The sequence below is a fragment of the Stenella coeruleoalba genome (assembly GCF_951394435.1).
Source record: "Stenella coeruleoalba genome assembly, contig: scaffold_41, whole genome shotgun sequence".
Classification (NCBI taxonomy): Eukaryota; Metazoa; Chordata; class Mammalia; order Artiodactyla; family Delphinidae; genus Stenella; species Stenella coeruleoalba.
This window is the reverse complement of record NW_027646196.1, coordinates 235,983-263,574: the sequence shown is the minus strand read 5'-3', so window position 1 is coordinate 263,574 and position 27,592 is coordinate 235,983. Positions and strand designations below refer to the sequence as shown.

Sequence of the window (27,592 nt, the reverse complement as noted above, 5' to 3'; positions counted from 1 at the left end):
GGAGAGTCAGCCCCTTTAACCTCCTGTTTGGCCCAGTTTGCAATTTCTGCGGAAGATGAACAGGAATAGGGAGAACCAATGAGAGACTAGCTGGAGGTGTCTGGACGGGCAAATTTAACTCTCATTTCCGACCAGGAAGAGGAAATAACCAAAGGCTCAGCGTGCCGTGCCGGAACCAGATTAGGGCCTGAAGCCATCCTGCGGTGTTGCGGCCAGCTCACAAGAAAACGAGTTGAAGAAAGGAGCTCAGGGGCACTGTAATTCACAAACCTGCAGAGTTATAAATGACAGCTATCGTCCAAAAATATACTGAAGTAAGGCTGCCAAGAGGACTTGAAAGCGGGGCAGAATTGCAGAAAACCGATTTCAGGAGGTAGACTGGAATTGCATTGAAAGCATAGGAAAAGAGGCAGAATGTCCACAATGATGCACTTGGCCAAAAAGGGCGTATGCGTTTTTTCCTGAATATATTCAGGAAAAAATGCATACGCCCTTTTTGGCCAACCAAGCAAGCTTGCAAAGGAAATCTGCACTACAATGAAGTCTCACTTCCCCCCGGTCAAAAGGGCCATCTGAAAAAAGTGTAAAATCCAGAAAGGCAGGACAGGCCATGGAGAACTGGGAGCCTTGTTATGCTGATGGGCGGGATGTAAATTGCCAACAGACACTCCGGAGAAGTGTATGGTGTTTCCTGAAACATCTAAAAACCAAAGCAACAGAGCCTAGGCCACTTCCACTTATGGTCCTATAGCTTAGGGAAATTAAAATCAAAAAGACACAGCCACCCCAAAGTTTGGGACGGCTCTGTTTACAAGAACCTCGTTTACCATACAAGTTCAGTATCACAGAAAGTGAAAAATGGATAAAGATCTTGTGGTACTTACGTACAATGCAGTATCACTCAGCAATGAAATCTATGTCATCAGGCCCGTAGCAGCATAATGAGTGGATTCAGGTATGATGATTCTAACTGAAATAAGTCACACAGAAAAAGAAACATGATAAGATATCACTAATACACGGAATGTAAACTTGGCTACACAGGAACTGAATTCCAAAACAGAACAGGGTCTCAAATTTAGAAAACCATCTTATGCTTGCTTAAGGGTAAAGGTGAGTTGGGGTGCTGCATAAAACCAGAGATTGAAATGAGCACAGATAAAGTTCCTTAAGCCAAATATGGAATAAACAAGAGCTACTCCTTGCTCAACGAAATGGACTCAACACCGCATATTAAACGCCTAAGAATGTACCTGACTAGTAAGTATCTTAAAACCTATGGATTGCTATGTCTCCGAAAGAGAATCAAGCATGTGTACAGGGGCATAAATGCAGCAGTGATAGGATTGGAGAGGTTCGGTGAGCAAATGAAGACCCTTTGAAGTCATATTGCATGGTACCCATTCCACGGGTTTCAACTACCCAGGTTTCAGGTATTCTTCCTTCAGCTAAAACATGCACGTGGAACCCAGAGTATGATCAACCATGTGATCGGGAGACGTGTTCAAATATGTCTCAGTTTTCGTACCCTGGTACTCGGGTGCAACATTCCAGACGCTTTACTAACACTCTCCCCACTTGGAGAGTCAGCGCCTTTAACCTCCTGTTTGGCCCAGTTTGCAATTTCTGCGGAAGATGGACAGGAATAGGGAGAACCAATGAGAGACTAGCTGGAGGTGTCTGGACGGGCAAATTTAACTCTCATTTCCCACCAGGAAGAGGAAATAACCAAAGGCTCAGCGTGCCATTCCGGAACCAGATTAGGGCCTGAAGCCATCCTGCGGTGTTGCGGCCAGGTCACAAGAAAGCGAGTTGAAGAAAGGAGCTCAGGGGCACTGTAATTCACAAACCTGCAGAGTTATAAATGACAGCTATCGTCCAAAAATATACTGAAGTAAGGCTGCCAAGAGGACTTGAAAGCGGGGCAGAATTGCAGGAAACCGATTTCAGGAGGTAGACTGGAATTGCATTGAAAGCATAGGAAATGAGGCAGAACGTCCACAATGATGCACTTGGCCAAAAAGGGCGTATGCGTTTTTTCCTGAATATATTCAGGAAAAAACGCATACGCCCTTTTTGGCCAACCAAGCAAACTTGCAAAGGAAATCTGCACTACAATGAAATCTCACTTCCCCCGGGTCAAAAGGGTCATCTGAAAAAAGTGTAAAATCCAGAAAGGCAGGACAGGCCATGGAGAACTGGGAGCCTTGTTATGCTGATGGGCGGGATGTAAATCGCCAACAGACACTCGGGAGAAGTGTATGGCGTTTCCTGAAACATCTAAAAAACAAAGCAACAGAGCCTAGGGCACTTCCACTTATGGTCCTATAGCTTAGGGAAATTAAAATCAAAAAGACACAGCCACCCCAAAGTTTGGGACGCCTCTGTTTACAACAACCTCGTTTACAGTACAAGTTCAACATCGCAGAAAGTGAAAATTGGATAAAGAACTTGTGGTATTTACTTACAAAGCAATATCACTCAGCAATGAAATCTATGTCATCAGGCCCTTAGCAGCACAATGAGTGGATTCAAGTATGATGATTCTAACTGAAATAAGTCACACAGAAAAAGAAACATCATAAGATATCAGTAATACACGGAATGTAAACTTGGCTACACAGGAACTGAATTCCAAAACAGAACAGGGTCTCAAATTTAGAAAACCAACTTATGCTTGCTTAAGGGTAAAGGTGAGTTGTTGTGCTGCATAAAACCAGAGATTGAAATGAGCACAGATAAAGTTCCTTAAGCCAAATATGGAATAGACAAGAGCTACTCCTTGCTCCACGAAATGGACTCAACACCGCATATTAAACGCCTAAGAATGTACCTGACTAGTAAGTATCTTAAAACCTATGGATTGCTGTGTCTCCGAAAGAGAACCAAGCATGTGTACAGGGGCATAAACGCAGCAGTGATAGGATTGGAGAGGTTCGGTGAGCAAATGAAGACCCTTTGAAGTCATATTGCATGGTACCCATTCCACGGGTTTCAACTACCAAGGTTTAAGGTATTCTTCCTTCAGCTAAAACATGCATGTGGAACCCAGAGTATGATCAACCATGTGATCGGGAGACGTGTTCAAATATGTCTCAGTTTTCGTACCCTGGTACTCGGGTGCAACATTCCAGACGCTTTACTAACACTCTCCCCACTTGGAGAGTCAGTGCCTTTAACCTCCTGTTTGGCCCAGTTTGCAATTTCTGCGGAAGATGAACAGGAATAGCGAGAACCAATGAGAGACTAGCTGGAGGTGTCTGGACGGGCAAATTTAACTCTCATTTCCCACCAGGAAGAGGAAATAACCAAAGGCTCAGCGTGCCGAGCCGGAACCAGATTATGGCCTGAAGCCATCCTGTGGTGTTGTGGCCAGGTCACAAGAAAGCGAGTTGAAGAAAGGAGCTCAGGGGCACTGTAATTCACAAACCTGCAGAGTTATAAATGACAGCTATCGTCCAAAAATATACTGAAGTAAGGCTGCCAAGAGGACTTGAAAGCGGGGCAGAATTGCAGGAAACCGATTTCAGGAGGTAGACTGGAATTGCATTGAAAGCATAGGAAAAGAGGCAGAACGTCCACAATGATGCACTTGGCCAAAAAGGGCGTATGCGTTTTTTCCTGAATATATTCAGGAAAAAACACATACGCCCTTTTTGGCCAACCAAGCAAGCTTGCAAAGGAAATCTGCACTACAATGCAGTCTCACTTCCCCCCGGTCAAAAGGGCCATCTGAAAAAAGTGTAAAATCCAGAAAGGCAGGACAGGCCATGGAGAACTGGGAGCCTTGTTATGCTGATGGGCGGGATGTAAATCGCCAACAGACACTCGGGAGAAGTGTATGGTGTTTCCTGAAACATCTAAAAAACAAAGCAACAGAGCCTAGGGCACTTCCACTTATGGTCCTATAGCTTAGGGAAATTAAAATAAAAAAGACACAGCCACCCCAAAGTTTGGGACGCCTCTGTTTACAAGAACCTCGTTTACCATACAAGTTCAACATCGCAGAAAGTGAAAAATGGATAAAGAACTTGTGGTATTTACTTACAAAGCAATATCACTCAGCAATGAAATCTATGTCATCAGGCCCTTAGCAGCACAATGAGTGGATTCAGGTATGATGATTCTAACTGAAATAAGTCACACAGAAAAAGAAACATCATAAGATATCAGTAATACACGGAATGTAAACTTGGCTATACAGGAACTGAATTACAGAACAGAACAGGGTCTCAAATTTAGAAAACCAACTTATGCTTGCTTAAGGGGAAAGGTGAGTTGGGGTGCTGCATAAAACCAGAGATTGAAATGAGCACAGATAAAGTTCCTTAAGCCAAATATGGAATAGACAAGAGCTACTCCTTGCTCAACGAAATGGACTCAACACCCCATATTAAATGCCTAAGAATGTACCTGACTAGTAAGTATCTTAAAACCTATGAATTGCTATGTCTCCGAAAGAGAATCAAGCGTGTGTACAGGGGCATAAACGCAGCAATGATAGGATTGGAGAGGTTCGGTGAGCAAATGAAGACCCTTTGAAGTCATATTGCATGGTACCCATTCCACGGGTTTCAACTACCCAGGTTTAGGGTATTCTTCCTTCAGCTAAAACATGCATGTGGAACCTAAAGTATGATCAACCATGTGATTGAGAGACGTGTTCAAATATGTCTCAGTTTTTGTACCCTGGTACTCGGGTGCAACATTCAAGACGCTTTACTAACACTCTCCCCACCTGGGGAGTCAGCGCCTTTAACCTCCTGTTTGGACCACTTTGCAATTTCTGCGGAAGATGAACAGGAATAGCGAGAAGCAATGAGAGACTAGCTGGAGGTGTCTGGACGGGCAAATTTAACTCTCATATCCCACAAGGAAGAGGAATTAACCAAAGGCTCAGCATGCCGTGCCGGAACCAGATTAGGGCCTGAAGCCATCCTGCGGTGTTGCGGCCAGCTCACAAGAAAGCTAGTTGAAGAAAGGAGCTCATGGGCACTGTAATGCACAAACCTGCAGAGTTATAAATGACAGCTATCGTCCAAAAATATACTGAAGTAAGGCTGCCAAGAGGACTTGAAAGCGGGGCAGAATTGCAGGAAACCGATTTCAGGAGGTAGACTGGAATTGCATTGAAAGCATAGGAAAAGAGGCAGAACGTCCACAATGATGCACTTGGCCAAAAAGGGCGTATGCGTTTTTTCCTGAATATATTCAGGAAAAAACGCAACGCCCTTTTTGGCCAACCAAGCAAGCTTGCAAAGGAAATCTGCACTACAATGAAGTCTCACTTCCCCCCGGTCAAAAGGGCCATCTGAAAAAAGTGTAAAATCCAGAAAGGCAGGACAGGCCATGGAGAACTGGGAGCCTTGTTATGCTGATGGGCGGGATGTAAATCGCCAACAGACACTCGGGAGAGGTGTATGGCGTTTCCTGAAACATCTAAAAAACAAAGCAACAGAGCCTAGGGCACTTCCACTTATGGTCCTATAGCTTAGGGAAATTAAAATCAAAAAGACACAGCCACCCCAAAGTTTGGGACGCCTCTGTTTACAACAACCTCGTTTACAGTACAAGTTCAACATCGCAGAAAGTGAAAATTGGATAAAGAACTTGTGGTATTTACTTACAAAGCAATATCACTCAGCAATGAAATCTATGTCATCAGGCCCTTAGCAGCACAATGAGTGGATTCAAGTATGATGATTCTAACTGAAATAAGTCACACAGAAAAAGAAACATCATAAGATATCAGTAATACACGGAATGTAAACTTGGCTACACAGGAACTGAATTCCAAAACAGAACAGGGTCTCAAATTTAGAAAACCAACTTATGCTTGCTTAAGGGTAAAGGTGAGTTGTTGTGCTGCATAAAACCAGAGATTGAAATGAGCACAGATAAAGTTCCTTAAGCCAAATATGGAATAGACAAGAGCTACTCCTTGCTCCACGAAATGGACTCAACACCGCATATTAAACGCCTAAGAATGTACCTGACTAGTAAGTATCTTAAAACCTATGGATTGCTGTGTCTCCGAAAGAGAACCAAGCATGTGTACAGGGGCATAAACGCAGCAGTGATAGGATTGGAGAGGTTCGGTGAGCAAATGAAGACCCTTTGAAGTCATATTGCATGGTACCCATTCCACGGGTTTCAACTACCAAGGTTTAAGGTATTCTTCCTTCAGCTAAAACATGCATGTGGAACCCAGAGTATGATCAACCATGTGATCGGGAGACGTGTTCAAATATGTCTCAGTTTTCGTACCCTGGTACTCGGGTGCAACATTCCAGACGCTTTACTAACACTCTCCCCACTTGGAGAGTCAGTGCCTTTAACCTCCTGTTTGGCCCAGTTTGCAATTTCTGCGGAAGATGAACAGGAATAGCGAGAACCAATGAGAGACTAGCTGGAGGTGTCTGGACGGGCAAATTTAACTCTCATTTCCCACCAGGAAGAGGAAATAACCAAAGGCTCAGCGTGCCGAGCCGGAACCAGATTATGGCCTGAAGCCATCCTGTGGTGTTGTGGCCAGGTCACAAGAAAGCGAGTTGAAGAAAGGAGCTCAGGGGCACTGTAATTCACAAACCTGCAGAGTTATAAATGACAGCTATCGTCCAAAAATATACTGAAGTAAGGCTGCCAAGAGGACTTGAAAGCGGGGCAGAATTGCAGGAAACCGATTTCAGGAGGTAGACTGGAATTGCATTGAAAGCATAGGAAAAGAGGCAGAACGTCCACAATGATGCACTTGGCCAAAAAGGGCGTATGCGTTTTTTCCTGAATATATTCAGGAAAAAACACATACGCCCTTTTTGGCCAACCAAGCAAGCTTGCAAAGGAAATCTGCACTACAATGCAGTCTCACTTCCCCCCGGTCAAAAGGGCCATCTGAAAAAAGTGTAAAATCCAGAAAGGCAGGACAGGCCATGGAGAACTGGGAGCCTTGTTATGCTGATGGGCGGGATGTAAATTGCCAACAGACACTCGGGAGAAGTGTATGGTGTTTCCTGAAACATCTAAAAAACAAAGCAACAGAGCCTAGGGCACTTCCACTTATGGTCCTATAGCTTAGGGAAATTAAAATAAAAAAGACACAGCCACCCCAAAGTTTGGGACGCCTCTGTTTACAAGAACCTCGTTTACCATACAAGTTCAACATCGCAGAAAGTGAAAAATGGATAAAGAACTTGTGGTATTTACTTACAAAGCAATATCACTCAGCAATGAAATCTATGTCATCAGGCCCTTAGCAGCACAATGAGTGGATTCAGGTATGATGATTCTAACTGAAATAAGTCACACAGAAAAAGAAACATCATAAGATATCAGTAATACACGGAATGTAAACTTGGCTATACAGGAACTGAATTACAGAACAGAACAGGGTCTCAAATTTAGAAAACCAACTTATGCTTGCTTAAGGGGAAAGGTGAGTTGGGGTGCTGCATAAAACCAGAGATTGAAATGAGCACAGATAAAGTTCCTTAAGCCAAATATGGAATAGACAAGAGCTACTCCTTGCTCAACGAAATGGACTCAACACCCCATATTAAATGCCTAAGAATGTACCTGACTAGTAAGTATCTTAAAACCTATGAATTGCTATGTCTCCGAAAGAGAATCAAGCGTGTGTACAGGGGCATAAACGCAGCAATGATAGGATTGGAGAGGTTCGGTGAGCAAATGAAGACCCTTTGAAGTCATATTGCATGGTACCCATTCCACGGGTTTCAACTACCCAGGTTTAGGGTATTCTTCCTTCAGCTAAAACATGCATGTGGAACCTAAAGTATGATCAACCATGTGATTGAGAGACGTGTTCAAATATGTCTCAGTTTTTGTACCCTGGTACTCGGGTGCAACATTCAAGACGCTTTACTAACACTCTCCCCACCTGGGGAGTCAGCGCCTTTAACCTCCTGTTTGGACCACTTTGCAATTTCTGCGGAAGATGAACAGGAATAGCGAGAAGCAATGAGAGACTAGCTGGAGGTGTCTGGACGGGCAAATTTAACTCTCATATCCCACAAGGAAGAGGAATTAACCAAAGGCTCAGCATGCCGTGCCGGAACCAGATTAGGGCCTGAAGCCATCCTGCGGTGTTGCGGCCAGCTCACAAGAAAGCTAGTTGAAGAAAGGAGCTCATGGGCACTGTAATGCACAAACCTGCAGAGTTATAAATGACAGCTATCGTCCAAAAATATACTGAAGTAAGGCTGCCAAGAGGACTTGAAAGCGGGGCAGAATTGCAGGAAACCGATTTCAGGAGGTAGACTGGAATTGCATTGAAAGCATAGGAAAAGAGGCAGAACGTCCACAATGATGCACTTGGCCAAAAAGGGCGTATGCGTTTTTTCCTGAATATATTCAGGAAAAAACGCAACGCCCTTTTTGGCCAACCAAGCAAGCTTGCAAAGGAAATCTGCACTACAATGAAGTCTCACTTCCCCCCGGTCAAAAGGGCCATCTGAAAAAAGTGTAAAATCCAGAAAGGCAGGACAGGCCATGGAGAACTGGGAGCCTTGTTATGCTGATGGGCGGGATGTAAATTGCCAGCAGACACTCGGGAGATGTGTATGGTGTTTCCTGAAACATCTAAAAAACAAAGCAACAGAGCCTAGGGCACTTCCACTTATGGTCCTATAGCTTAGGGAAATTAAAATCAAAAAGACACAGCCACCCCAAAGTTTGGGACGGCTCTGTTTACAAGAACCTCGTTTACAGTACAAGTTCAACATCGCAGAAAGTGAAAAATGGATAAAGAACTTGTGGTATTTACTTACAAAGCAATATCACTCAGCAATGAAATCTATGTCATCAGGCCCTTAGCAGCACAATGAGTGGATTCAGGTATGATGATTCTAACTGAAATAAGTCACACAGAAAAAGAAACATCATAAGATATCAGTAATACACGGAATGTAAACTTGGCTACACAGGAACTGAATTCCAAAACAGAACAGGGTCTCAAATTTAGAAAACCAACTTATGCTTGCTTAAGGGGAAAGGTGAGTTGGGGTGCTGCATAAAACCAGAGATTGAAATGAGCACAGATAAAGTTCCTTAAGCCAAATATGGAATAGACAAGAGCTACTCCTTGCTCAACGAAATGGACTCAACACCGCATATTAAACGCCTAAGAATGTACCTGACTAGTAAGTATCTTAAAACCTATGGATTGCTATGTCTCCGAAAGAGAATCAAGCATGTGTACATGGGCATAAACGCAGCAGTGATAGGACTGGAGAGGTTCGGTGAGCAAATGAAGACCCTTTGAAGTCATATTGCATGGTACCCATTCCACGGGTTTCAACTACCAAGGTTTAAGGTATTCTTCCTTCAGCTAAAACATGCATGTGGAACCTAGAGTATGATCAACCATGTGATCGGGAGACGTGTTCAAATATGTCTCACTTTTCGTACCCTGGTACTCGGGTGCAACATTCCAGACGCTTTACTAACACTCTCCCGACTTGGAGAGTCAGTCCCTTAAACCTCCTGTTTGGCCCAGTTTGCAATTTCTGCGGAAGATGAACAGGAATAGCGAGAACCAATGAGAGACTAGCTGGAGGTTTCTGGACGGGCAAATTTAACTCTCATTTCCCACCAGGAAGAGGAAATAACCAAAGGATCAGCGTGCCGTGCCGGAACCAGATTAGGGCCTGAAGCCATCCTGCGGTGTTTTGGCCAGCTCACAAGAAAACGAGTTGAAGAAAGGAGCTCTGGGGCACTGTAATGCACAAACCTGCAGAGTTATAAATGACAGCTATCGTCCAAAAATATACTGAAGTAAGGCTGCCAAGAGGACTTGAAAGCGGGGCAGAATTGCAGGAAACCAATTTCAGGAGGTAGACTGGAATTGCATTGAAAGCATAGGAAAAGAGGCAGAACGTCCACAATGATGCACTTGGCCAAAAAGGGCGTATGCGTTTTTTCCTGAGTATATTCAGGAAAAAACGCATACGCCCTTTTTGGCCAACCAAGCAAGCTTGCAAAGGAAATCTGCACTACAATGAAGTCGCACTTCCCCCCGGTCAAAAGGGCCATCTGAAAAAAGTGTAAAATCCAGAAAGGCAGGACAGGCCATGGAGAACTGGGAGCCTTGTTATGCTGATGGGCGGGATGTAAATTGCCAACAGACACTCGGGAGAAGTGTATGGTGTTTCCTGAAACATCTAAAAAACAAAGCAACAGAGCCTAGGGCACTTCCACTTATGGTCCTATAGCTTAGGGAAATTAAAATCAAAAAGACACAGCCACCCCAATGTTTGGGACGCCTCTGTTTACAAGAACCTCATTTACCGTACAAGTTCAATATCACAGAAAGTGAAAAATGGATAAAGAAGTTGTGGTACTCACGTACAATGCAATATCACTCAGCAATGAAATCTATGTCACCAGGCCCTTAGCAGCACAATGAGTGGATTCGGGTATGGTGATTCTAACTGAAATAAGTCACACAGAAAAAGAAACTTCAAAAAATATCACTAATACGTGGAATGAAAACTTAGCTACAGAAGAAGTGAATTCCAAAACAGAACACGGTCTCAAATTTAGAAAACCAACTTATGCTTGCTTAAGGGGAAAGGTGAGTTGGGGTGCTGCATAAAACCAGAGATTGAAATGAGCACAGATAAAGTTCCTTAAGCCAAATATGGAATAGACAAGAGCTACTCCTTGCTCAACAGAATGGACTCAACACCCCATATTAAACGCCTAAGAATGTACCTGACTAGTAAGTATCTTAAAACCGATGGATTGCTATGTCTCCAAAAGAGAATCAAGCGTGTGTACAGGGGCATAAACGCAGCAGTGATAGGATTGGAGAGGTTCGGTGAGCAAATGAAGACCCTTTGAAGTCATATTGCATGGTACCCATTCCACGGGTCTCAACTCTCCAGGTTTAAGGTATTTTTCCTTCAGCTAAAACATGTATGTGGAACCCAGACTATGATGAACCGTGTGATCGGGAGACGTGTTCAGATATGTGTCAGTTTTCCTCCCCTGGTACTCGGGTGCAACATTCCAGACGCTTTACTAACACTCTCCCGACTTGGAGAGTCAGTCCCTTTAACCTCCTGTTTGGCCAGTTTGCACTTTCTGGGGAAGATGTACAGGAATAGGGACAACCAATGAGAGACTAGCTGGAGGTGTCTGGACGGGCAAATTTAACTCTCATATCCCACAAGGAAGAGGAATTAACCAAAGGCTCAGCATGCCGTACCGGAACCAGATTAGGGCCTGAAGCCATCCTGCGGTGTTGCGGCCAGCTCACAAGAAAGCTAGTTGAAGAAAGGAGCTCATGGGCACTGTAATGCACAAACCTGCAGAGTTATAAATGACAGCTATCGTCCAAAAATATACTGAAGTAAGGCTGCCAAGAGGACTTGAAAGCGGGGCAGAATTGCAGGAAACCGATTTCAGGAGGTAGACTGGAATTGCATTGAAAGCATAGGAAAAGAGGCAGAACGTCCACAATGATGCACTTGGCCAAAAAGGGCGTATGCGTTTTTTCCTGAATATATTCAGGAAAAAACGCATACGCCCTTTTTGGCCAACCAAGCAAGCTTGCAAAGGAAATCTGCACTACAATGAAGTCTCACTTCCCCCCGGTCAAAAGGGCCATCTGAAAAAAGTGTAAAATCCAGAAAGGCATGACAGGCCATGGAGAACTGGGAGCCTTGTTATGCTGATGGGCGGGATGTAAATTGCCAACAGACACTCGGGAGAAGTGTATGGTGTTTCCTGAAACATCTAAAAAACAAAGCAACAGAGCCTAGGGCACTTCCACTTATGGTCCTATAGCTTAGGGAAATTAAAATCAAAAAGACACACCAACCCCAAAGTTTGGGATGGCTCTGTTTACAAGAACCTCGTTTACAGTACAAGTTCAACATCGCAGAAAGTGAAAAATGGATAAAGAAGTTGTGGTATTTACTTACAAAGCAATATCACTCAGCAATGAAATCTATGTCATCAGGCCCCTAGCAGCACAATGAGTGGATTCAGGTATGATGATTCTAACTGAAATAAGTCACACAGAAAAAGAAACATCATAAGATATCCCTAATACACGGAATGTAAACTTGGCTACACAGGAACTGAATTACAGAACAGAACAGGGTCTCAAATTTAGAAAACCAACTTATGCTTGCTTAAGGGGAAAGGTGAGTTGGGGTGCTGCATAAAACCAGAGATTGAAATGAGCACAGATAAAGTTCCTTAAGCCAAATATGGAATAGACAAGAGCTACTCCTTGCTCAACGAAATGGACTCAACACCCCATATTAAACGCCTAAGAATGTACCTGACTAGTAAGTATCTTAAAACCTATGAATTGCTATGTCTCCGAAAGAGAATCAAGCGTGTGTACAGGGGCATAAACGCAGCAGTGATAGGATTGGAGAGGTTCGGTGAGCAAATGAAGACCATTTGAAGTCATATTGCATGGGACCCATTCCACGGGTTTCAACTACCCAGGTTTAAGGTATTCTTCCTTCAGCTAAAACATGCATGTGGAACCTAGAGTATGATGAACCATGTGATCGGGAGACGTGTTCAAATATGTCTCAGTTTTTGTACCCTGGTACTCGGGTGCAACATTCCAGACGCTTTACTAACACTCTCCCCACTTGGAGAGTCAGCGCCTTTAACCTCCTGTTTGGCCCACTTTGCAATTTCTGCGGAAGATGAACAGGAATAGCGAGAAGCAATGAGAGACTAGCTGGAGGTGTCTGGACGGGCAAATTTAACTCTCATTTCCTACCAGGAAGAGGAATTAACCAAAGGCTCAGCGTGCCATGCCGGAACCAGATTAGGGCCTGAAGCCATCCTGCGGTGTTGCGGCCAGCTCACAAGAAAGCAAGTTGATGAAAGGAGCTCAGGGGCACTGTAATGCACAAACCTGCATAGTTATAAATCACAGCTATCGTCCAAAAATATACTGAAGTAAGGCTGCCAAGAGGACTTGAAAGCAGGGCAGAATTGCAGGAAACCGATTTCAGGAGGTAGACTGGAATTGCATTGAAAGCATAGGAAAAGAGGCAGAACGTCCACAATGATGCACTTGGCCAAAAAGGGCGTATGCGTTTTTTCCTGAATATATTCAGGAATAAACATATACGCCCTTTTTGGCCAACCAAGCAAACTTGCAAAGGAAATCTGCACTACAATAAAGTCTCACTTCCCCCGGGTCAAAAGGGCCATCTGAAAAAAGTGTAAAATCCAGAAAGGCAGGACAGGCCATGGAGAACTGGGAGCCTTGTTATGCTGATGGGCGGGATGTAAATCGCCAACAGACACTCGGGAGAAGTGTATGGTGTTTCCTGAAACATCTAAAAAACAAAGCAACAGAGCCTAGGGCACTTCCACTTATGGTCCTATAGATTAGGGAAATTAAAATCAAAAAGACACAGCCACCCCAAAGTTTGGGATGGCTCTGTTTACAAGAACCTCGTTTACAGTACAAGTTCAACATCGCAGAAAGTGAAAAATGGATAAAGAACTTGTGGTATTTACTTACAAAGCAATATCACTCAACAATGAAATCTATGTCATCAGGCCCTTAGCAGCACAATGAGTGGATTCAGGTATGATGATTCTAACTGAAATAAGTCACACAGAAAAAGAAACATCATAAGATATCAGTAATACACGGAATGTAAACTTGGCTACACAGGAACTGAATTCCAAAACAGAACAGGGTCTCAAATTTAGAAAACCAACTTATGCTTGCTTAAGGGGAAAGGTGAGTTGGGGTGCTGCATAAAACCAGAGATTGAAATGAGCACAGATAAAGTTCCTTAAGCCAAATATGGAATAGACAAGAGCTACTCCTTGCTCAACGAAATGGACTCAACACCGCATATTAAATGCCTAAGAATGTACCTGACTAGTAAGTATCTTAAAACCTATGGATTGCTATGTCTCCGAAAGAGAATCAAGCATGTGTACATGGGCATAAACGCAGCAGTGATAGGATTGGAGAGGTTCGGTGAGCAAATGAAGACCCTTTGAAGTCATATTGCATGGTACCCATTCCACGGGTTTCAACTACCCAGGTTTAAGGTATTCTTCCTTCAGCTAAAACATGCATGTGGAACCTAGAGTATGATCAACCATGTGATCGGGAGACGTGTTCAAATATGTCTCACTTTTCGTACCCTGGTACTCGGGTGCAACATTCCAGATGCTTTACTAACACTCTCCCGACTTGGAGAGTCAGTCCCTTAAACCTCCTGTTTGGCCCAGTTTGCAATTTCTGCGGAAGATGAACAGGAATAGCGAGAACCAATGAGAGACTAGCTGGAGGTGTCTGGACGGGCAAATTTAACTCTCATTTCCCACCAGGAAGAGAAAATAACCAAAGGCTCAGCGTGCAGTGCCGGAACCAGATTAGGGCCTGAAGCCATCCTGCGGTGTTGCGGGTAGCTCACAAGAAAGCGAGTTGAAGAAAGGAACTCAGGTGCACTGTAATTCACTATCCTGCAGAATAATAAATGACAGCTATCGTCCAAAAATATACTGAAGTAAGGCTGCCAAGAGGACTTGAAAGCGGGGCAGAATTGCAGGAAACCAATTTCAGGAGGTAGACTGGAATTGCATTGAAAGCATAGGAAAAGAGGCAGAACGTCCACAATGATGCACTTGGCCAAAAAGGGCGTATGCGTTTTTTCCTGAGTATATTCAGGAAAAAACGCAACGCCCTTTTTGGCCAACCAAGCAAGCTTGCAAAGGAAATCTGCACTACAATGAAGTCTCACTTCCCCCCGGTCAAAAGGGCCATCTGAAAAAAGTGTAAAATCCAGAAAGGCAGGACAGGCCATGGAGAACTGGGAGCCTTGTTATGCTGATGGGCGGGATGTAAATTGCCAACAGACACTCTGGAGAAGTGTATGGTGTTTCCTGAAACATCTAAAAAACAAAGCAACAGAGCCTAGGGCACTTCCACTTATGGTCCTATAGCTTAGGGAAATTAAAATCAAAAAGACACAGCAACCCCAAAGTTTGGGACGCCTCTGTTTACAACAACCTCGTTTACAGTACAAGTTCAACATCGCAGAAAGTGAAAAATGGATAAAGAAGTTGTGGTATTTACTTACAAAGCAATATCACTCAGCAATGAAATCTACGACATCAGGCCCTTAGCAGCACAATGAGTGGATTCAGGTAGATGATTCTAACTGAAATAAGTCACACAGAAAAAGAAACATCATAAGATATCCCTAATACACGGAATGTAAACTTGGCTACACAGGAACTGAATTACAGAACAGAACAGGGTCTCAAATTTAGAAAACCAACTTATGCTTGCTTAAGGGGAAAGGTGAGTTGGGGTGCTGCATAAAACCAGAGATTGAAATGAGCACAGATAAAGTTCCTTAAGCCAAATATGGAATAGACAAGAGCTACTCCTTGCTCAACGAAATGGACTCAACTCCCCATATTAAACGCCTAAGAATGTACCTGACTAGTAAGTATCTTAAAACCTATGGATTGCTATGTCTCCAAAAGAGAATCAAGCGTGTGTACAGGGGTATAAACGCAGCAGTGATAGGATTGGAGAGGTTCGGTGAGCAAATGAAGACCCTTTGAAGTCATATTGCATGGTACCCATTCCTCGGGTCTCAACTCTCCAGGTTTAAGGTATTCTTCCTTCAGCTAAAACATGCATGTGGAACCCAGAGTATGATCAACCGTGTGAACGGGAGACGTGTTCAAATATGTCTCAGTTTTCGTACCCTGGTACTCGGGTGCAACATTCCAGACGCTTTACTAACACTCTCCCGACTTGGAGAGTCAGTCCCTTTAACCTCCTGTTTGGCCCAGTTTGCAATTTCTGCGGAAGATGAACAGGAATAGCGAGAACCAATGAGAGACTAGCTGGAGGTGTCTGGACGGGCAAACTTAACTCTCATTTCCCACCAGGAAGAGGAATTAACGAAAGGCTCAGCGTGCCATGCCGGAACCAGATTAGGGCCTGAAGCCATCCTGCGGTGTTGCGGCCAGGTCACAAGAAAGCGAGTTGAAGAAAGGAGCTCAGGGGCACTGTAATTCACAAACCTGCAGAGTTATAAATGACAGCTATCGTCCAAAAATATACTGAAGTAAGGCTGCCAAGAGGACTTGAAAGCGGAGCAGAATTGCAGGAAACCGATTTCAGGAGGTAGACTGGAATTGCATTGAAAGCATAGGAAAAGAGGCAGAACGTCCACAATGATGCACTTGGTCAAAAAGGGCGTATGCGTTTTTTTCTGAAAATATTCCTGAATATATTCAGGAAAAAACGCATACGCCCTTTTTGGCCAACCAAGCAAGCTTGCAAAGGAAATCTGCACTACAATGAAGTCTCACTTCCCCCCGGTCAAAAGGGCCATCTGAAAAAAGTGTAAAATCCAGAAAGGCAGGACAGGCCATGGAGAACTGGGAGCCTTGTTATGCTGATGGGCGGGATGTAAATTGCCAACAGACACTTGGGAGAAGTGTATGGTGTTTCCTGAAACATCTAAAAAACAAAACAACAGAGCCTAGGGTAATTCCACTTATGGTCCTATAGCTTAGGGAAATTAAAATCAAAAAGACACAGCCACCCCTATGTTTGGGACTCCTCTGTATACAAGAATCTCGTTTACCGTACAAGTTCAATATCACAGAAAGAGAAAAATGGATAAAGAACTTGTGGTACTTACGTACAATGCAGTATCACTCAGCAATGAAATCTATGTCATCAGGCATGTAGCAGCATAATGAGGGGATTCAGGTACGATGATTCTAACTGAAATAAGTCACACAGAAAAAGAAACATCATAAGATATCACTAATACACGGAATGTAGACTTGGCTACACAGGAACTGAATTCCAAAACAGAACAGGGTTTCAAATTTAGAAAACCAACTTATGCTTGCTTAAGGGGAAAGGTGAGTTGGGGTGCTGCATAAAACCAGAGATTGAAATGAGCACAGATAAAGTTCCTTAGGCCAAATATGGAATAGACAAGAGCTACTCCTTGCTCAACGAAATGGACTCAACTCCCCATATTAAACGCCTAAGAATGTACCTGACTAGTAAGTATCTTAAAACCTATGGATTGCTATGTCTCCAAAAGAGAATCAAGCGTGTGTACAGGGGCATAAACGCAGCAGTGATAGGATTGGAGAGGTTCGGTGAGCAAATGAAGACCCTTTGAAGTCATATTGCATGGTACCCATTCCACGGGTCTCAACTCTCCAGGTTTAAGGTATTCTTCCTTCAGCTAAAACATGCATGTGGAACCCAGAGTATGATCAACCGTGTGAACGGGAGACGTGTTCAAATATGTCTCAGTTTTCGTACCCTGGTACTCGGGTGCAACATTCAAGACGCTTTACTAACACTCTCCCGACTTGGAGAGTCAGCGCCTTTAACCTCCTGTTTGGCCCAGTTTGCAATTTCTGCGGAAGATGAACAGGAATAGGGAGAACCAATGAGAGACTAGCTGGAGGTGTCTGGACGGGCAAATTTAACTCTCATTTCCCACCAGGAAGAGGAATTAACCAAAGGCTCAGCGTGCCGTGCCGGAACCAGATTAGGGCCTGAAGCCATCCTGCGGTGTTGCGGCCAGGTCACAAGAAAGCGAGTTGAAGAAAAGAGCTCAGGGGCAGTGTAATTCACAAACCTGCAGAGTTATAAATGACAGCTATCGTCCAAAAATATACTGAAGTAAGGCTTCCAAGAGGACTTGAAAGCGGGGCAGAATTGCAGGAAACCGATTTCAGGAGGCAGACTGGAATTGCATTGAAAGCATAGGAAAAGAGGCAGAACGTCCACAATGATGCACTTGGCCAAAAAGGGCGTATGTGTTTTTTCCTGAATATATTCAGGAAAAAACGCATACGCCCTTTTTGGCCAACCAAGCAAGCTTGCAAAGGAAATCTGCACTACAATGAAGTCTCACTTCCCCCCGGTCAAAAGGGCCATCTGAAAAAAGTGTAAAATCCAGAAAGGCAGGACAGGCCATGGAGAACTGGGAGCCTTGTTATGCTGATGGGCGGGATGTAAATTGCCAACAGACACTTGGAAGAAGTGTATGGTGTTTCCTGAAACATCTAAAAAACAAAGCAACAGAGCCTAGGGCACTTCCACTTATGGTCCTATAGCTTAGGGAAATTAAAATCAAAAAGACACAGCCACCCCAAAGTTTGGGACGCCTCTGTTTACAAGAACCTCGTTTACAGTACAAGTTCAACATCGCAGAAAGTGAAAAATGGATAAAGAAGTTGTGGTATTTACTTACAAAGCAATATCACTCAGCAATGAAATCTATGTCATCAGGCCCTTAGCAGCACAATGAGTGGATTCAGGTATGATGATTCTAAGTGAAATAAGTCACACAGAAACAGAAACATCATAAGATATCAGTAATACACGGAATGTAAACTTGGCTACACAGGAACTGAATTACAGAACAGAACAGGGTCTCAAATTTAGAAAACCAACTTATGCTTGCTTAAGGGGAAAGGTGAGTTGGGGTGCTGCATAAAACCAGAGATTGAAATGAGCACAGATAAAGTTCCTTAAGCCAAATATGGAATAGACAAGAGCTACTCCTTGCTCAACGAAATGGACTCAACACCGCATATTAAACGCCTAAGAATGTACCTGACTAGTAAGTATCTTACAACCTATGGATTGCTATGTCTCCAAAAGAGAATCAAGCATGTGTACAGGGGCATAAAAGCAGCAGTGATAGGATTGGAGAGGTTCGGTGAGCAAATGAAGACCCTTTGAAGTCATATTGCATGGTACCCATTCCACGGGTTTCAACTACCCAGGTTTAAGGTATTCTTCCTTCAGCTAAAACATGCATGTGGACCCTAGAGTATGATCAACCATGTGATCGGGAGACGTGTTCAAATATGTCTCAGTTTTCGTACCCTGGTACTCGGGTGCAACATTCAAGACGCTTTACTAACACTCTCCCGACTTGGAGAGTCAGTCCCTTTAACCTCCTGTTTGGCCCAGTTTGCAATTTCTGCGGAAGTTGAACAGGAATAGCGAGAACCAATGAGAGACTAGCTGGAGGTGTCTGGACGGGCAAATTTAACTCTCATTTCCAACCAGGAAGACGAATTAACCAAAGGCTCAGCGTGCCATGTCGGAACCAGATTAGGGCCTGAAGCCATCCTGCGGTGTTGCGGCCAGCTCACAAGAAAGCGAGTTGAAGAAAGGAGCTCATGGGCACTGTAATGCACAAACCTACAGAGTTATAAATGACAGCTATCGTCCAAAAATATACTGAAGTAAGGCTGCCAAGAGGACTTGAAAGTGGGGCAGAATTGCAGGAAACCGATTTCAGGAGGTAGACTGGAATTGCATTGAAAGCATAGGAAAAGAGGCAGAACGTCCACAATGATGCACTTGGCCAAAAAGGGCGTATGCGTTTTTTCCTGAATATATTCAGGAAAAAACGCATACGCCCTTTTTGGCCAACCAAGCAAGCTTGCAAAGGAAATCTGCACTACAATGAAGTCTCACTTCCCCCCGGTCAAAAGGGCCATCTGAAAAAAGTGTAAAATCCAGAAAGGCAGGACAGGCCATGGAGAACTGGGAGCCTTGTTATGCTGATGGGCGGGATGTAAATTGCCAACAGACACTTGGGAGAAGTGTATGGTGTTTCCTGAAACATCTAAAAAACAAAGCAACAGAGCCTAGGGCACTTCCACTTATGGTCCTATAGCTTAGGGAAATTAAAATCAAAAAGACACAGCCACCCCAAAGTTTGGGACGCCTCTGTTTACAGGAACCTCGTTTACCGTACAAGTTCAATATCACAGAAAGTGAAAAATGGATAAAGAACTTGTGGTACTTACGTACAATGCAGTATCACTCAGCAATGAAATCTATGTCATCAGGCCCATAGCAGCATAATGAGTGGATTCAGGTACGATGATTCTAACTGAAATAAGTCACACAGAAAAAGAAACATCATAAGATATCACTAATACACGGAATGTAAACTTGGCTACACAGGAACTGAATTACAGAACAGAACAGGGTCTCAAATTTAGAAAACCAACTTATGCTTGCTTAAGGGTAAAGGTGAGTTGGGGTGCTGCATAAAACCAGAGATTGAAATGAGCACAGATAAAGTTCCTTAAGCCAAATATGGAATAGACAAGAGCTACTCCTTGCTCAACGAAATGGACTCAACACCGCATATTAAACGCCTAAGAATGTACCTGACTAGTAAGTATCTTAAAACCTATGGATTGCTATGTCTCCAAAAGAGAATCAAGCATGTGTACAGGGGCATAAACGCAGCAGTGATAGGATTGGAGAGGTTCGGTGAGCAAATGAAGACCCTTTGAAGTCATATTGCATGGTACCCATTCCACGGGTTTCAACTACCCAGGTTTAAGGTATTCTTCCTTCAGCTAAAACATGCATGTGGACCCTAGAGTATGATCAACCATGTGATCAGGAGACGTGTTCAAATATGTCTCAGTTTTCGTACCCTGGTACTCGGGTGCAACATTCAAGACGCTTTACTAACACTCTCCCGACTTGGAGAGTCAGACCCTTTAACCTCCTGTTTGGCCCAGTTTGCAATATCTGCGGAAGATGAACAGGAATAGCGAGAACCAATGAGAGACTAGCTGGAGGTGTCTGGACGGGAAAATTTAACTCTCATTTCCCACCAGGAAGAGGAATTAACCAAAGGCTCAGCGTGCCATGCCGGAACCAGATTAGGGCCTGAAGCCATCCTGCGGTGTGGCGAACAGCTCACAAGAAAGCGAGTTGAAGAAAGGAGCTCAGGGGCACTGTAATTCACAAACCTGCAGAGTTATAAATGACAGCTATCGTCCAAAAATATACTGAAGTAAGGCTGCCAAGAGGACTTGAAAGCGGGGCAGAATTGCAGGAAACCGATTTCAGGAGGTAGACTGGAATTGCATTGAAAGCATAGGAAAAGAGGCAGAACGTCCACAATGATGCACTTGGCCAAAAAGGGCGTATGTGTTTTTTCCTGAATATATTCAGGAAAAAACGCATACGCACTTTTTAGCCAACCAAGCAAACTTGCAAAGGAAATCTGCACTACAATGAAGTCTCACATCCCCCCGGTCAAAAGGGCCATCTGAAAAAAGTGTAAAATCCAGAAAGGCAGGACAGGCCATGGAGAACTGGGAGCCTTGTTATGCTGATGGGCGGGATGTAAATTGCCAAGGGACACTCGGGAGAAGTGTATGGTGTTTCCTGAAACATCTAAAAAACAAAGCAACAGAGCCTAGGGCACTTCCACTTATGGTCCTATAGCTTAGGGAAATTAAAATCAAAAAGACACAGCCACCCCAAAGTTTGGGACGCCTCTGTGTACAAGAACCTCGTTTACAGTACAAGTTCAACATCGCAGAAAGTGAAAAATGGTTAAAGAAGTTGTGGTATTTACTTACAAAGCAATATCACTCAGCAATGAAATCTATGTCATCAGGCCCTTAGCAGCACAATGAGTGGATTCAGGTATGATGATTCTAACTGAAATAAGTCACACAGAAAAAGAAACATCATAAGATATCACTAATACACGGAATGTAAAGTTGGCTACACAGGAACTGAATTCCAAAACAGAACAGGTTCTCAAATTCAGAAAACCAACTTATGCTTGCTTAAGGGGAAAGGTGAGTTGGGGTGCTGCATAAAACCAGAGATTGAAATGAGCACAGATAAAGTTCCTTAAGCCAAATACGGAATAGACAAGAGCTACTCCTTGCTCAACGAAATGGACTCAACACCGCATATTAAACGCCTAAGAATGTACCTGACTAGTAAGTATCTTACAACCTATGGATTGCTATGTCTCCGAAAGAGAATCAAGCATGTGTACAGGGGCATAAACGCAGCAGTGATAGGATTGGAGAGGTTCGGTGAGCAAATAAAGACCCTTTGAAGTCATATTGTATGGTACCCATTCCACGGGTTTCAACTACCCAGGTTTAAGGTATTCTTCCTTCAGCTAAAACATGCATGTGGAACCTAGAGTATGATCAACCATGTGATCGGGAGACGTGTTCAAATATGTCTCAGTTTTCGTACCCTGGTACTCGGGTGCAACATTCCAGACGCTTTACTAACACTCTCCCGACTTGGGGAGTCAGTCCCTTTAACCTCCTGTTTGGCCCAGTTTGCAATTTCTGCGGAAGATGAACAGGAATAGCGAGAACCAATGAGAGACTAGCTGGAGGTGTCTGGACGGGCAAATTTAACTCTCATTTCCCACCAGGAAGAGGAAATAACCAAAGGCTCAGCGTGCCGTTCCGGAACCAGATTAGGGCCTGAAGCCATCCTGCGGTGTTGCGGCCAGCTCAAAAGAAAGCGAGTTGAAGAAAGGAGCTCAGGGGCACTGTAATGCACAAACCTGCAGAGTTATAAATGACAGCTATCGTCCAAAAATATACTGAAGTAAGGCTGCAAAGAGGACTTGAAAGCGGGGAAGAATTGCAGGAAACCGATTTCAGGAGGTAGACTGGAATTGCATTGAAAGCATAGGAAAAGAGGCAGAACGTCCACAATGATGCACTTGGCCAAAAAGGGCGTATGTGTTTTTTCCTGAATATATTCAAGAAAAAACGCATATGCCCTTTTTGGCCAACCAAGCAAACCTGCAAAGGAAATCTGCACTACAATGAAGTCTCACTTCCCCCCGGTCAAAAGGGCCATCTGAAAAAAGTGTAAAATCCAGAAAGGCAGGGCAGCCCACGGAGAACTGGGAGCCTTGTTATGCTGATGGACGGGATGTAAATTGCTAACAGACACTCCGGAGAAGTGTATGGTGTTTCCTGAAACATCTAAAAAACAAAGCAAGGGAGCTTAGGGCACTTCCACTTATGGTCCTATAGCTTAGGGAAATTAAAATCAAAAAGACACAGCGAGCCCAAAGTTTGGAACGGCTCTGTTTACAAGAACCTCGTTTACCGTACAAGTTCAATATCACAGAAAGTGAAAAATGGATAAAGAACTTGTGGTACTTACGTACAATGCAGTATCACTCAGCAATGAAATCTATGTCATCAGGCCCTTAGCAGCACAATGAGTGGATTCAGGTACGATGATTCTAACTGAAATAAGTCACACAGAAAAAGAAACATCATAAGATATCAGTAATACACGGAATGTAAACTTGGCTACACAGGAACTGAATTACAGAACAGAACAGGGTCTCAAATTTAGAAAACCAACTTATGCTTGCTTAAGGGGAAAGGTGAGTTGGGGTGCTGCATAAAACCATTGATTGAAATGAGCACAGATAATGTTCCTTAAGCCAAATATGGAATAGACAAGAGCTACTCCTTGCTCAACGAAATGGACACAACACCCCATATTAAACGCCTAAGTATGTACCTGATTAGTAAGTATCTTAAAACCTATGGATTGCTATGTCTCCAAAAGAGAATCAAGCGTGTGTACAGGGGCATAAACGCAGCAGTGATAGGATTGGAGAGGTTCGGTGAGCAAATGAAGACCCTTTCAAGTCATGTTGCATGGTACCCATTACACGGGTCTCAACTCTCCAGGTTTAAGGTATTCTTCCTTCAGCTAAAACATGCATGTGGAACCCAGAGTATGATCAACCGTGTGAACGGGAGACATGTTCAAATATCTCTCAGTTTTCCTCCCCTGGTACTCGGGTGCCACATTCCAGACGCTTTACTAACACTCTCCCCACTTGGAGAGTCAGGACCTTTAACTTCCTGTTTTGCCCAGTTTGCAATTTCTACGGAAGATGAACAGGAATAGCGAGAACCAATGAGAGACTAGTTGGAGGTGTCTGGACGGGCAAATTTAACTCTCATTTCCCACCATGAAGAGGAACTAACCAAAGGCTCAGCGTGCCGTGCCGGAACCAGATTAGGGCCTGAAGCCATCCTGCGGTGTTGCGGCCAGGTCACAAGAAAGCGAGTTGAAGAAAGGAGCTCAGGGGCACTGTAATTCACAAACCTGCAGAGTTATAAATGACAGCTATCGTCCAAAAATATACTAATGTAAGGCTGCCAAGAGGACTTGAAAGCAGGGCAGAATTGCAGGGAAACCGATTTCAAGAGGTAGACTGGAATTGCATTGAAAGCATAGGAAAAGAGGCAGAACGTCCACAATGATGCACTTGGCCAAAAAGGGCATATGCGTTTTTTCCTGAATATATTCAGGAAAAAACGCATACGCCCTTTTTGGCCAACCAAGCAAGCTTGCAAAGGAAATCTGCACTACAATGAAGTCTCACTTCCCCCTGGTCAAAAGGGCCATCTGAAAAAATTGTAAAATCCAGAAAGGCAGGACAGGCCATGGAGAACTGGGAGTCTTGTTATGCTGATGGGCGGGATGTAAATTGCCAACAGACACTCGGGAGAAGTGTATGGTGTTTCCTGAAACATCTAAAAAACAAAGCAACAGAGCCTAGGGCACTTCCACTTATGGTCCTATAGCTTAGGGAAATTAAAATCAAAAAGACACAGCCACCCCAAAGTTTGGGACGCCTCTGTTTACAAGAACCTCTTTTACCATACAAGTTCAATATCACAGAAAGTGAAAAATGGATAAAGAACTTGTGGTACTTACGTACAAGGCAGTATCACTCAGCAATGAAATCTATGTCATCAGGCCGTTAGCAGCACAATGAGTGGATTCAGGTACGATGATTCTAACTGAAATAAGTCACACAGAAAAAGAAACATCATAAGATATCAGTAATACACGGAATGTAAACTTGGCTACACAGGAACTGAATTACAGAACAGAACAGGGTCTCAAATTTAGAAAACCAACTTATGCTTGCTTAAGGGGAAAGGTGAGTTGGGGTGCTGCATAAAACCAGAGATTGAAATGAGCACAGATAAAGTTCCTTAAGCCAAATATGGAATAGACAAGAGCTACTCCTTGCTCAACGAAATGGACACAACACCCCATATTAAACGCCTAAGTATGTACCTGATTAGTAAGTATCTTAAAACCTATGGATTGCTATGTCTCCGAAAGAGAATCAAGCGTGTGTACAGGGGCATAAACGCAGCAGTGATAGGATTGGAGAGGTTCGGTGAGCAAATGAAGACCCTTTGAAGTCATGTTGCATGGTACCCATTACACGGGTCTCAACTCTCCAGGTTTAAGGTATTCTTCCTTCAGCTAAAACATGCATGTGGAACCCAGAGTATGATCAACCGTGTGAACGGGAGACGTGTTCAAATATCTCTCAGTTTTCCTCCCCTGGTACTCGGGTGCAACATTCCAGACGCTTTACTAACACTCTCCCCACTTGGAGAGTCAGGGCCTTTAACTACCTGTTTGGCCCAGTTTGCAATTTCTACGGAAGATGAACAGGAATAGCGAGAACAAATGAGAGACTAGCTGGAGGTGTCTGGACGGGCAAATTTAACTCTCATTTCCCACCAGGAAGAGGAAATAACCAAAGGCTCAGCGTGCCGTGCCGGAACCAGATTAGGGCCTGAAGCCATCCTGCGGTGTTGCGGCCAGCTCACAAGAAAGCGAGTTGAAGAAAGGAGCTCAGGGGCACTGTAATTCACAAACCTGCAGAGTTATAAATGACAGCTATCGTCCAAAAATATACTAAAGTAAGGCTGCCAAGAGGACTTGAAAGCAGGGCAGAATTGCAGGGAAACCGATTTCAGGAGGTAGACTGGAATTGCATTGAAAGCATAGGAAAAGAGGCAGAACGTCCACAATGATGCACTTGGCCAAAAAGGGCGTATGCGTTTTTTCCTGAATATATTCAGGAAAAAACGCATACGCCCTTTTTGGCCAACCAAGCAAGCTTGCAAAGGAAATCTGCACTACAATGAAGTCTCACTTCCCCCTGGTCAAAAGGGCCATCTGAAAAAATTGTAAAATCCAGAAAGGCAGGACAGTCCATGGAGAACTGGGAGCCTTGTTATGCTGATGGGCGGGATGTCAACTGCCAACAGACACTCGGGAGAAGTGTATGGTGTTTCCTGAAACAACCAAAAAACAAAGCAACAGAGCCTAGGGCACTTCCACTTATGGTCCTATAGCTTAGGGAAATTAAAATCAAAAAGACACAGCCACCCCAAAGTTTGGGATGCTTCTGTTTACAAGAACCTCGTTTACAGTACAAGTTCAACATCGCAGAAAGTGAAAAATGGATAAAAAAATTGTGGTATTTACTTACAAAGCAATATCACTCAGCAATGAAATCTATGTCATCAGGCCCTTAGCAGCACAATGAGTGGATTCAGGTATGATGATTCTAACTGAAATAAGTCACACAGAAAAAGAAACATCATGAGATATCAGTAATACACGTAATGTAAACTTGGCTACACAGGAACTGAATTCCAAAACAGAACAGGGTCTCAAATGTAGAAAACCAACTTATGCTTGCTTAAGGGGAAAGGTGAGTTGGTGTGCTGCATAAAACCAGAGATTGAAATGAGCACAGATAAAGTTCCTTAAGCCAAATATGGAATAGACAAGAGCTACTCCTTGCTCAACGAAATGGACTCAACACCCCATATTAAACGCCTAAGAATGTACCTGACTAGTAAGTATCTTAAAACCTATGGATTGCTATGTCTCTGAAAGAGAATCAAGCATGTGTACAGGGGCATAAACGCAGCAGTGATAGGATTGGAGAGGTTCGGTGAGCAAATGAAGACCCTTTGAAGTCATATTGCATGGTACCCATTCCACGGGTTTCAACTACCCAGGTTTAAGGTATTCTTCCTTCAGCTAAAACATGCATGTGGAACCCAGAGTATGATCAACCGTGTGAACGGGAGATGTGTTCAAATATGTCTCAGTTTTCGTACCCTGGTACTCGGGTGCAACATTCCAGATGCTTTACTAACACTCTCCCGACTTGGAGAGTCAGTCCCTTTAACCTCCTGTTTGGCCCAGTTTGCAATTTCTGCGGAAGATGAAGAGGAATAGCGAGAACCAATGAGAGACTAGCTGGAGGTGTCTGGACGGGCAAATTTAACTCTCATTTCCCACCAGGTAGAGGAATTAACCACAGGCTCAGCGTGCCGTGCCAGAACCAGATTAGGGCCTGAAGCCATCCTGCGGTGTTGCGGCCAGGTCACAAGAAAGCGAGTTGAAGAAAGGAGCTCAGGGGCACTGTAATTCACAAACCTACAGAGTTATAAATGACAGCTATCGTCCAAAAATATACTGAAGTAAGGCTGCCAAGAGGACTTGAAAGCGGGGCAGAATTGCAGGAAACCGATTTCAGGAGGTAGACTGCAATTGCATTGAAAGCATAGGAAAAGAGGCAGAACGTCCACAATGATGCACTTGGCCAAAAAGGGCGTATGCGTTTTTTCCTGAATATATTCAGGAAAAAACGCATACGCCCTTTTTGGCCAACAAAGCAAGCTTGCAAAGGAAATCTGCACTACAATGAAGTCTCACTTTCCCCTGGTCAAAAGGGCCATCTGAAAAAATTGTAAAATCCAGAAAGGCAGGACAGGCCATGGAGAACTGGGAGCCTTGTTATGCTGATGGGCGGGATGTAAATTGCCAACAGACACTCGGGAGAAGTGTATGGTGTTTCCTGAAACATCTAAAAAACAAAGCAACAGAGCC

The 27,592-nt window shown here is 43.8% G+C and overlaps 1 long non-coding RNA gene across 1 annotated transcript in view; it reads right to left on the bottom strand.

Annotated features, from left to right (window-relative positions):
* LOC307181267 overlaps nt 1–27,592 on the bottom strand; it is a 920,325-nt gene that overhangs the window by 667,906 nt on the left and 224,827 nt on the right. Inside the window, exon 4 of the long non-coding RNA XR_013826264.1 lies at nt 18,276–18,353. This is a non-coding gene — a long non-coding RNA (uncharacterized lncRNA). The remainder of the gene's footprint in view (nt 1–18,275; nt 18,354–27,592) is intronic.